The following is a 13,305-nucleotide window of genomic DNA, read 5'->3' on the forward strand; positions in this document are numbered from 1 at the left end:
GTCTTCGGAAGGTGGCACCGCCCTCAAACGCTGACGCAGGTTTGGAGGACGCAGCATCCATGTTTGAGGACTGTACCTTCTCTGAGGAGCAGCTGCAGGATGCAGCCGGCCACGCACCTGAACAGCTGGAGGCTTGCCCTGGCCCAGAGGCCTGCCCAACACGTGTGCGGATGAAGCCGAGGCATTTGAGAGACTATGTTTTAGATTAATGTACCTAGAAAGTAAGTTTCGAGTATTGCCGGTTGGTGACAGGATATTACAAGTGTTATGACAATAACCAGCATTGACTTCATCCAGCTTATGTAAGTTTGAAACTTTTATTACACACTTTCTTCAGTGATTCCTTTAAAAGGGGGGGTAAGTGTTATGTACGGGCATAAGTGGGGACAGTCCTGTGAAAGGGGTTGGGGAAAGAGGACCCCGGAAGTGGGCGGGGAGTTGTGACGTTGGGGTGGTGAGAGTCTACGAGATGTGAATAAACGAGTTGATCATCATGTCGTAGTCCGGGAGTTATCTGACACAACAGCAACCAGTTCAGAGTGTCTCCTGCCTACTGTCCGAAGATAGCTGGGATAGGGTCAAGCAACCACCCCACCCACCCCCACCTCCTGGGTCTCTCCATGACGGAGAGTGTGGCATCCGAGGGCGATGAACGGACTCATCAACCGTATATTCACTCTCGTGGAGACCCCCTCTTGGCCCCTCGTTCTCCTGGCTCGTCTAGTGAGGCTAAGCTAAGAGGCACGCCTCAAATTGGAAGCTGAGGAAAGGAGAGTGCCCGGAAGCCCATGTGGAATCGGAGGTTCGTAAAATGGAGATTGAGGCTGACAAAGCTGTGAAATTCAAGCGGCTTGAAGCTCAGCACAGCATGCCAAGGCCTGGTCTTGGTCAGAATCAGAAATCAGAAATCAGAAATCCCTTTATTGTCATTGTACTCAAGTGTGGAACAAGATTAGAGAGCTCCCCTCTCCAGTGCAATACAACAATAATTCAGTTAAGTATATAAATTAGATAAATAAGAGAATAGTTAGTGCAATGGAAAATAATACTGAATAGGATAAATAAAAACACATCACATTGCTGTTCTGCAAGGTAAGGGTGGTCGTGTGTGTGTGTGTGCGTGTGAGAGTTTAAAATGGAGATGGCTCTTGGAAAGAAACTGTTTCTCAGTCTATTAGTCCTTGATTTGATGCACCTGTAGCGCCTGCCAGAGGGCATCAGGTCGAACAGGTGTGAGTTTGGGTGGGTATTGTCTTTGACGATATTGAGAGCCCTGCTGAGGCACCGGGCGGTGTAGATGTCCGACAGTGAGGGGAGAGGGCAGCCAATAATCCTTTGCGCTGTTTTGACCGTCCTCTGGAGCCTCACTCTGTCCGCCTCAGGGCAGCCGTTGTACCAGGTGGAGACACAGTACGTCAGCAGGCTCTCGATGGACGAGTGGTAGAAGGCCAGCCGCAGCTTCCTGTCCAGGTTGAATTACCTGAGGACTCTCAGGAAGTGCAGACGCTGGTGGACCTTCTTTACCACTGCTGTGGTGTTGTGTGTACAAGAAAGGTCATCGCAGATCTGTACTCCCAGTAGGGCTGGGCGATAAACCGAAAATTTACCGTTACCGAAATTTATTACAATGACCAAAATCATTTTGCCCATGTCGGTAAATTCGGTGTTAAAAAAAAAAAAGAAAAGCCTTTTCTGTCTGCGGCAATGTTCATGCCCCTTTAAGACCGCTACAGCGCCTCCAGTCACGTGACTCCGCCCGTCTGAGAAAGAAAACAGACGTCGCGGTCGTAGCTGGCGATTCAAATCCAGAAGCTTTTTCACCACCCACAACACAACCATGCTGTGCTGAAAGTTCAAAGTGAGAAGCAAGGTTCGACAAGTGACAACAACCCATTAACGGAGGCGACACCATACGAGAGAACGTCTCAGAGGTGGACGCAATAGCCTAGCACATAGCTAAAGATAGAGCTCCTCTAGTTACAGTGGAGCACACAGGATTTAAACGCTTCATGAAAGCCGTATTTCCCGATATGGACTACATCGGGCCGGGAGCTTAGACATGTCAAGTATTTTGCATCCACATCCGACTTGAGGTCGGGTCGCAACATGGATCCCTGATTGAGCCTGACTGTGCATTACATAGATGACAAGTGGCGACTGCGCATCAGAGTACTCGAGACGGCACATTTTCCCCGATGATGCACACTTGTTTATTTGGCTTGCATTGACATTTTCTTTCATTTTATTTTGCATTTTTTTTTATTTGCCATTATTTACATCATGACAGCATCTTGGCGCAATCTATTTGCAGAAAAAGATTTTGCAAGAGTCATGCAAAGCAAGCTATTTGGAATGTTTATACAAATGATTTTTGTACTTTTATTTTTCATTGAAAGTAATGTGTACCAGTTGGTCAATAAAAAAAAACAGTCAATATGCATTTCCTGCATTTATTTTGATTTTAGTCCACGGGCGAATTTATCGTGCATTTATCGTTATCGAGGTAAAATTGCTCAATTTCTCGCAATATTGATTTGAGGTCATATCGCCCAGCCCTAACTCCCAGGAACTTGAACGTGTGGACCCTCTCCACACACACGCCTTCGATGCAGAGGGGGGGCACCGTCTTGTCTTCCACCTCCCAGACCCTCTATACTGTTGATGTAAGTAAATGCATTCCTTTTATGCCTACATTCCAAGAAAATGAAATTGATGCATATTTCTCCCCGTTTGAAAGAATCACGATGGCTTTACAGTGGCCATGTGATGTTTGGCCAATCCTTTTACAATCTAAAATGCATGGAAAAGCACAGGAAATAATTGCTTCCTTGCCCCTTGAAGAAATTTTATGCTATGACGCCGTCAAAACTGCTATTTTGCGTGCATACGAATTAATGCCTGAGGCATACAGACAAAAATTTCGAAATCATACAAAAGCCCCAAACCGCATTTATGTCGAATTTGCTCGGGAGAAGGGAACTCTTTCTGATAAATGGTGTGCATCTGCCCAAGCTGGAACATTTTCCTCTGTACGGGAACTCATGTTGTTGGAGGACTTTAAGAGAAATCTCCCAGACTGTGTTATTGTTTACTTAAATCAGTGATTCTCAAATAGTGGGGCGCACCCCCCTGGGGCGGGGGGGGGGGGGGGCATGGTGCGATGTTGAGGGGAGCGCGTGGGACCCTGGAGAACATGTTTTTTTGCATAGTTTTGGGACAGAAAAAGGCCATCTCAGACAATGCGAGTTTGAGCTCGTCAAAGCTGTTTGTGCCCCTAGTTCATGCAGTACTGGTTTAAAAAAAAGTGTCGCCCTGTCACGCAGTACTGATTAAAAAAAAGCATCGCCCCGTCACGCAGTACGGATTAAAAAAATATATTAAAACTGTTGCTTTATGTTATTTATATCGAATTTTTGCTTAACATCCCCCTGGCTCTTTTTGTCTTTTCTATATTATGTATGTTTTAGTAACTGTTTGGTTTGTTCATGTTAATAAAGTTAAAAAAAACAAAACTATACTAAATATTTATCATCTCATCAATATTTGCACAACAGTACTGAGTTTCGACATCCTCACAATAGTCGTTCTCAAAATGATATATCTTTCTCAATTTAGCTTTGTTAATGGATATTCTATTGACAATCTAACATTAATATACAAAGAACATGTACATTAGTACAAAATGTAAAAAAAAATGGTGGTGGGGGCGCAAATTGTTTTCTTCTTGGTAGGGGGGGGGCGTGACAGGAAATAATTGAGAACCACTGACTTAAATGAACAAAAAGTGAACAATCTTTCTGGAGCTGCTGTATTAGCTGATGAATTTGTATTAACCCACAGAAATGTCTTTACCAACCCTGTTGGAAGTTCCCATGCTCACCCACCTATGAGCACCTCTCCTCCTAAGATCACAAACAAAGACCGAGGCTCTTTTTACTGCCATAAAACTGGATATGTCATCTCAGTCTGCCCCGTGCTAAAATGAAAATCTGATCGGTCTGCATCCCAAACCAAAGGCGTTGGTTTAATTACATCCGACACTGTTAGTTTAAACCCCATAGCCAAACAAAAACTTGTCCCATCTTTTAAGCCATTAGTTTTTCAGAGAGTTGTCTCTCTTTCTGTTGAAGCCTCTGATCAGCGCCCTATTCACATTCTCCGAGACACTGGTGGTTCTCAATCAGTAATTTTGGCTAGTGCGCTACTAGCTATATATATATATATATATATATATATATATATATATAATTTGCCTACTTTGCAAATATTGTGCCATATTAGCTGTCTTTAGCATGTCTCAGAACAAAACACTGTGTTTAAGTTACCACTGGGCCTTGCAAACCAACACTGCTGGAGTGTGGCGCTTGTGGGCGTTTTGAGAAATGTTTCAAAAATAAATGTCTGCAAAGATGTCTCCATTTAGATCGTATCCAAGAATCCAAGAAAGCTTATAGAACAGTCTTTGAATTAAATATACTTAATATTTGGTGATTTTACATCAATTCCAACATATTATTCAAGTAAATATCTGTTATAAGCGTTGCAAAAAATAGTAGTTGAAAAATGTGATTAATCATGATTAATCATGGATTTTTTTGTGATTAATTAGTTAAAAAAAGTAATCACTTGACAGTACTAATATACACACACATATATATATATATCCATATATATATATATATATATATATATATATCCATATATATATATATATATAAAAATATAAAGATAAATAATATAATACATATAAACATACCAAATTGGGCACTGGAGGAGTCACACAGACGCTATTGCAAAAAAAGACATAACAATTGGAGATCGGAACACACGCAAATACACAGGCACATACACATAATACACCTGCACATACACGCGCACACATGCACTCTGACAAGATTGCAGAGTAATTCCAGCGGGTAGAGAGACGGAGAGACTGCCCGCCGGAAAAGGCCAGCCTTGGCGTGCCAGTCTTGGGGACCAGACGGGAATCAACCATCTAGACGATGACTAACCTTGGGAGACCCTTCCCTTGGACGTGGACCCGTGCCGTGGGAGGGAGCGAGGACGACTGATTCAACCTACATTACCCTTGACATAAAAAAACTCCTATAAAAACTGAAGCTGGGATGAAAGATGGCGCACATTTTTCGACTGTGCTCGCCCGAGTACAGTTTCTCGTGCGATTAGGAAGAAGCCGCACAGATATCTGTCTTTGTACAATTTCCTGAACTTCAGAAATTGAAGAAACTAAATATCGGAACTCTAATCAGTTGTTGAGTCTTTATTTGACCCTTTTCTTCTTGAGTACAAAAAACGAACATGCATTGTAGTAAGTTTGGCTTTTAAAGGTTGCTTTACTAGCTACTTCTCATTTCCATGGTGACTCAACTCCAACAATTTATATATATATATATATATATATATATATATATATATATATGTATATATCACGCCCGCAGCCGGTGATTATTCGTATGCATCGCTACCGGACGAAGGAGCTGATCATACGGGAAGCGCGTAAGAAGCGAGGCACACTCCAGTATCGCGGGTCCCCGGTCCAGATATTTGAGGATTACGCTTCGGAGGTAGCTGAGGAACGCGCCGAGTATCGTGCGGTCATGGCTAAATTATGCAATCTTGCTCTGCGGCCGTCTCTACTTTTCCAAGCTCGACTGCAGATAACTCTGGATGGCAGGGCTAAGAAGATGCTCTCATCTCCCGAGGAGGCTGATAATTTTGTGATTAATTATCGACGTGCTGCGAGTCCCACCTAACTTCGCGGCTGGTTGGACTGGTGGCAGTATGCTCACCACATTAGCCGGGCTCATACGAATATTCGTCACTGTTTGTCAACTTTGTTTGGATGATGTTCTTCTAGCCACTCCACCACTGGTCATTCCGCCTTTCAGTTGAGCTTTTCTATGATGCAAAAACTGTTGTCAAGATGCACAACGAGAGTTGTATTTTTATTTATTTATTGTATTATTTTTAATATTTCCTTTTGGTTATGTATATTTTTCAGTGTTTTATTTTCATTCCTGCTATGTTTATTGTTTTATCTTGACTTTTATTGCCATTATTGAGAGTATTACTGTTGTTGTTATGATTATCATTATTATTATTATTATTATTATTATTATTAATACTTGGGTTGACACTATTCTTTGCTTATTATGAAAGTTGCCCGACTCTAATTCACTTTGGGTGTTTCTTAACTTTAGACTGCGGTTTGGGTTTTGGAGGTTTTGAATTTCAATGTCCAGTGCTTCTGTGGTTGCAGTGCTTGTTAACTTACGCTGCCTATCTATTTGTTTATGAGCAGTGCTATTGTATATTGATTTTCTTTTTTCTGAAAGATGTTTTATTCTATGTAAGCTGTCAGAGGGTTGTTTTTTATTTTGCATATTTGTTTATTCTGCTAGCGGGTTACGGGGTTGGAGACGAATTGTGAGAGAAGTCGATGAAGACAGGGAAGTTCACATCCCAGGGAGTTAACCAGGGTGCCATGGGGAGGAGGGGTGAGGAGGGCTCACCTTCTTATAGGAAGGTTTTTTCATTTGGTAGTGTTGTAGCTGGGTGTAAATTTCAGATGCTTAGGGTTAGTGGGTTATGGACCTCTCTATTGACTTGTTTTTACAATATTTGTTCTTTTGTTGGGGTAGTTTATATTATTTGTACTGCTGTATGTTGCTTTTGTTTTTGCTGCTTTTCAACTGTTCTCCACTGCTCGTGTTCCAGGACCAGCCAAGTAACTTCACTGTCTTGTGTGATCCCATGGCGGACTTGATTAATAGGGGGGCGGCCGACGGTCATGTGGTAAGGATTATCTCCTTAAATACAGGTGGGCTGAATTCTCCTGTGAAGCGGACTAAAATTATGACACATATTAAAAATCTTAATGCTGATTTACTGTTCCTTCAAGAGACGCACTTAAAAAACTCGGACCATAGAAAGTTGAGTAGGCACTGGGTTGGCCATATTATTTATTCTCAATTCAAATTGAAAACAAGAGTTACAGCCATACTGATTAGAAAGTCAGTGTACTTTGTTTTCACAAAAACAATTGTAGACCCGGGGGGGCGGTATGTGATTGTTGCAGGTAAGCTATACCAGAAGCCTGTAGTCTTGGTATCAGTTTATGCGCCGAACTGGGATGATCCAAATTTTATGAAATTGTTACTATCCACTATCCCGGACTTGAACTCGCACTCTCTGATACTCGGGGGCGACCTGAACTGTGTTATAGACCCATTGTTAGATAGATCTAGCCCTCGTCCGATGTCACTCTCGAAAATGTCTCAAACCCTTTAGGCTTTTAAGGATCAATAAGGGTATGTCGATCTCTCATAGATTATTGCATCGTTAATAAAACACTTATTACTTCAATTACTTAAACTCAATACTCTCCCATTGTTGTGTCTGATCACTCTACAGTGATCTTAAAGGTGCGGTTTGACCTCAAAACAAAAGAGTACAGGACCTGGCGCTTTGATCCCCTATTATTAGCTGATACTGATTTTTGCAAACATGTTGAGGACTCGATTAAGTTCTTTTGTGAGACCAACAAAAATGATGAAACCTCTCCCTCGCTGCTCTGGGAGTCTCTGAAGGCCTATGTCAGAGGGAAAATTATTTCATACACATCACATCTGAACAAGCTGCGCAGAACCCGCCAACAAGAATTGAAGGATGCTATAGGCCACATGTGTCAAACTCACGGCCCGCGGGCCACGTCTGGCCTGTCGTATAATCATATCCGACCATTTTACATTATTGTTATTCATGGCCCGTCGATATGAACAACGCCGTCTCATCCCTGGACGTCATATTCTGACGTTTTAGTCACTGTATCTATTCCTTCATATATGACGTTGAGGGTATACCTTTTTCGCCGCGCTGAAAACACAATACTGCACAGAACTTCGGCTGCCTTGCGGCGCATCTCCCGCGTCTATTCAGTCTTACTATAACAAGATATCGCGCCGATAGCCGGTAGCCGGTAGCCGGTAGCCGAAGATACCCCTCACAATGGCGAAGAGAAAAGTTGATTCTGAAAACAGAGCCTTTAATAACCGATGGGAGGCTGAGTATATGTTTACTAACATTGCCGTTAAACCCGTGTGTCTCATTTGTGGTGCTAATTTGGCTGTAATTAAAGATTTCAATCTAAGACGGCACTTCGAGACAAAACATAAGGATAACCTGAAAGACCTGGATGCTTAGCAGAAGAAACAGAAAGCAGAAGAGTTAAAGAAGAAACTGACACTCCAGCAGACGTTGTTTACCCGTGCAAAATCTCAAAGTGAAGCTGCTGTGAAAGCAAGTTTTATCGTGGCAGAGGAGATTGCCAAATCAGCCCGACCATTTACGGAGGGAAAATTTCTGAAGAGCTGCATGATCAAGGTGTTCGACGTCTTATGTCCAGACAAAAACCAGATGCTGGCAAATATAAGCCAGAGTAGAAATACAGTTACTGATCGAATTTGTGAGATGGCAACTGATTTAAGAGCACAGGTGAGTGAAAGAAGCAAAGACTTCATTGCCTACTCTTGTAAGGTCTGGCTGCTTTTCCAGCCGTGGCCGGAAAAGCAGCGAGGATGGAACTCCTTAAACGCGGACACGGGAGACAAGGTAGTTGACAATAGGTTTATTGTCAGAATCAAATTAAGCAAACTACGGAGGCGAAGCCGACAAGAATTAACAGAAAGCGCTGGAGGGAAAAGCCACTCCAAGGACATAACAGTAACGAGAACAAAAAGCGCTTGCACATGCAAGGTAAGATGAAAGCAACAAAAAGAGATCGAGCAAAGGAATCCGACAAGCGACAGGCAGAGAGCGTAATCGAGGAACGAGGCGAAGGTCATAACACTAACAGATCAAGAATACAATGAGCGAACTACACAGACGTGGAACGTGGTCGTGAGCGTTGGGAAGGAAATAATCCGACGCTGAGGAGTCAGCGTCGGAGGCATAAATAGGCAGGGTAATCAAGGCTTGACAAGACACAGCTGAGCTGCCGGTGGGCGTGACTCTCCGGCCGTGAGCACATGGCATGACAAGAATGCCGGGGGGCCACGTCCACAGGTCAGCTGGGAAAACAAAACAAAAGACACGTGGCATGACAAAACAAGGATCATGACAACTCTCTTGCTGTGGATGAAAGCACTGACATGACTGATACTGCACAACTGGCTATCTTCATCCGTGGAGTGGACTTCAATTTGCTCGTAACAGAGGAAGTAATGGACATTAAATCGATGCACGGGACAACGACTGGAAAAGACATTTTTGAAAACGTATGTCAAAGTGTAGCCGACATGAAACTGCCCTGGGACAAACTTGTTGGACTTACAACTGATGGAGCACCAGCTATGTGCAGTGAAAAATGTGGACTAGTGGGAAGGATGCAAGTGAAGATGCAGGAGGAGAACTGCACTAGTGAGTTAAGAGCATATCACTGCATCATACACCAGGAAGCATCCATCCATCCATCCATCGTCCGTACCGCTTCTCCTCACTAGGGTCGCGGGGGGTGCTGGAGCCTATCCCAGCTATCTTCGGGCAGTAGGCGGGGGACACCCTGGACTGGTTGCCAGCCAATCGCAGGGCACACAGAGAAGAACAACTATCCGCACTCACACTCATACCTAGGGGCAATTTAGAGTGTTCAATCGGCCTGCCATGCATGTTTTTGGAATGAGGGAGGAAGTCGGAGTACCCGGAGGAAACCCACGCAAGCACAGGGAGAACATGCAAACTCCACACAGGATGGCCGGAGCCGGGATCGAACCCACGCCCAATGCTGTTTCTCACTGTGAGGCCATCGTGCTAACCAGTCGGCCACCGTGCCGCCCACACTAGGAAGCACTATGTGGCAAAGTCCTGAAAATGGACCATGTAATGAGCATGAACTTTATTTGGGCTAAGGGGTTAAATCATCGGCAGTTTTGGTCCTTTAAGTGGGAGATAGATTCAGAATTTGCCGACATTCCTTATCATACAGAGGTGCGTTGGCTAAGTCGGGGAAAAGTTCTCAACAGAGTTTTTGAGCTCAGCAACGAAATCTGTCAGTTCATGGACAGTAAAGGAAAAGACTCCACCGTTTTGAGAGATGAAAAATGCAAGTGCGATTTGGCATTCCTGGCTGACGTAACAGCTCATTTTAACGCCTTAAATCTGCAGCTCCAGGGACGTGACCGCATAATCACTGACATGTATGACGCGGTGAAGGCGTTTCAAGTGAAGCTGCTTTTATGGGAGACACAAATGCAACAATGCAACATGCCTCACTTTCCCTGTTGCCAAGTGATGTTGAGCCAAGTCAGCACAACTGTGTTCCCCAATCCGCACTTTGCCGACAAACTGAGCACACTACGCGCTGAGTTCGCACGGCGGTTTAGTGACTTTGAAGCACAAAAAAAAAGTTTGGAGTTGCTTCGCAACCCATTTGCCGTTGATGTTGATACTGCACCCGTGCAGATTCAGATGGAACTGATTGAGCTGCAGGGCCCGAACAGTCACTGAAGACAAAGTATGATACTGCAGGGCCCGAACAGTTCATCCATCTATCCCTGCAGCAATGCCCCAGCTCCGGCTTCATGCTGCTCGAACCTTGTGCATGTTTGGGAGCACATACTGTGTGAGAAGCTCTTCTCAGTGATAAAGATTAACAAAACAGCACACAGAAGTCGACTCACTGATGACCACCTGCAGTCCATCCTGAGAATCTCCACAACACAGGACTTCACACAAACATAAACCAACTTGTTGCCAAAAAAAGATGCCAGGTGTCCGACTGCGATCAGAGCAAATGATCAAATCAGAGTCATAACAGCAAAGAAAACGGAATGATTAGAATTGTTATTTCTGAAAAGTACATATTTTATGTATACAGTGGAACCCTGCTACTTCGCGGTTCACCTTTCACGGGTTCAGTGCTTCGCGGGTCTAAAAAAAATATTCAAAAATTAAAAACTTTTTCGCCCGGGCACGATCGGGGCTCTCCATTCGCTCCGCTCCGCGGGGGCATTGTAGTTTCGCCGAGCGGCACGACGGGGCGCTGGAGCGGTTAGACGGCCGGCGTGCGCCGAAGAAGAGCGTGGGCGAAGAGGAGAGTGGACGAAGAAGAGCACGTTCCCCCGGGCACGATCGGGGGCGACATTTCGCGCGGTTCGGACCGTACCAGAGCTCCGGCCGGCGTGCGTGGCAATTACGCCGAAGAGGAGCATCTTCCGCCCGGGCACGAGCGGGGCGACATTTCGCTCCGTTCGGGACCGTACGAGAGCTCCGGAGGAGGGCGGCCGGCGTGCGTGGCAGTTAAGCCGAAGAGGAGCACCTTCCGCCCGGGCACGAGCGGGGCGACATTTCGCTCCGTTCGGGACCGTAAGAGAGCTCCGGAGGAGGCCGGCCGGCGTGCGTGGCAGTTAAGCCGAAGAGGAGCACCTTCCGCCCGGGGCACGAGCGGGGCGAAATGAAACCGAGTTCAACCGAACGGAGACACGCTTCGGGGGTGCAGGTCCGGCGTGCGTGACAATTAAGCCGAAGAGGAGCACCTCTTCCGCCCGGGCACGAGCGGAGCGCGAGGCTGTCAGTTATGAATGAATAAATGAATAAATAAATAAATGAAGAATGCCACCTTTCATTTCACTGTCATGATCCGTGCCTGTCATGCCGCGTGTGTTTTTGTTTTTTCAGCTGTGTGGGCGTTCCTCCAGCGATCGTCTCGCGCCATGCCGTCAGCTGCTGCGAGACGCGCCCACCAGCACCGCACCGGATTCCCATGCACTCACTGATTACACTCACTATATAATCCACAGGTAAAAGTCGCCTTAAAGTAAAAGAGAGGCCTAGCAATACTACCTTTGATGACGACGGTCTTGGTAGATTAATTTTTGAAAGGACAAAAGACGATGATAAAGTGGGACTCTTCGGTTCTTCTGGTTTAAGGACAACAATTCCTGCAATGACATTATCGAGTATAGGATGAAAGTCCATGTATTCGGCAACAGGCCGTCCCCAGCAGTTGCCATCTATGGTCTTCGTCATGCAGCACAACAGGGAGCAAGTGAATACAGCATGGATGCTAAACACTTTATAGAGCGAGACTTTTATGTCGACGACGGTCTTAAGTCCCTTCCATCAGCTGCAGAGGCCATTGACCTGCTTAAGAGAACACAAGAGATGCTAGCTGTTTCCAACCTGCGGCTCCATAAGATAGCATCAAACAACCCTGAAGTCCTGGAAGCTTTCCCTCCGGATGATCATGCAAAAGGTCTTCTGAACTTAGACTTTGATGGCACCTCAGATCATTTTCAACGGAGACTGGGACTTACCTGGGACCTCAAACATGACTTCTTTACATTCAAGGTGGGCACAGCAGAGAAACCGTTCACTCGTCGAGGTATTCTAGCCATTGTAAACAGTCTTTTCGATCCTCTCGAACTTGCTGCGCCAGTAATCCTTCAAGGGAAGTTTCTACTGCGGGAATTCACCAGTGGCGAAGTCCTCGACTGGGATAGTCCTCTTCCAGACGAAAAGAAAGCTGAATGGAAAGTCTGGGAAAACTCCTTACAAAGTCTGAGTAACTTAAAAATTCCAAGGGCTTACACTCCTACTACTCTTACCACAGCCTACAGGAAGGAACTTCACATCTTCTCGGACGCTTCAATCAAAGCCATAGCAGCTGTAGTCTACTTAAAGGTGTATGGCAGCGATGGAAAGTGTCACGTTGGCTTTGTTTTAGGGAAAGCTAAACTAGCACCTGCAGCTGCCCATACTGTCCCAAGATTGGAGCTGGGTGTAGCTGTACTAGCTGTGGAAATAGCGGAGTTGGTGGACAGAGAGTTGGACGTCAGTATAGACAAAGTACAGTTTTATACAGACAGCAAAGTCGTTTTGGGATATATACACAACCAGACCAGACGGTTTTATGTGTACGTCACCAACAGAGTACAGAGAATCAGAAAGTCTACCAAACCTGAGCAGTGGCACTATGTTTGCACCACCAAGAATCCGGCCGATCATGCCACTCGTTCTGTACCTGCAGCTGAGCTGGCGAACACAACATGGCTCACCGGACCCCATTTCTTGTCTCTACCTGAAGAACTGTCCACCTTTGAAGAGTCATACAACCTTGTTTCCCCGGATCTTGATGTTGAGGTGCGCGCTCACACTACCACACTCTCTGTTCTTCCAGCTAGTATGGGATCTCATCGGTTCGAGCGGTTCTCATCCTGGAAGTCTTTGGTCCGAGCCATAACATTCTTGACACACATCACTCAGTCTAAACTCAGTGCCACTAAGAAC

General features: G+C 45.2%; 1 pseudogene; it reads left to right on the plus strand.

Moving 5' to 3' along the window:
• Positions 1–8,028: 8,028 nt before the first annotated feature.
• On the plus strand, positions 8,029–10,758 carry LOC148317038 (general transcription factor II-I repeat domain-containing protein 2 pseudogene; annotated as a pseudogene).
• The last annotated feature ends 2,547 nt before the right edge of the window (positions 10,759–13,305 follow it).

This window comes from Idiotropiscis lumnitzeri, chromosome 20 (genome assembly GCF_059441095.1).
Source record: "Idiotropiscis lumnitzeri isolate Australia: NSW breed Sydney's pygmy pipehorse chromosome 20, RoL_Ilum_1.0, whole genome shotgun sequence".
NCBI lineage: Eukaryota > Metazoa > Chordata > Actinopteri > Syngnathiformes > Syngnathidae > Idiotropiscis > Idiotropiscis lumnitzeri.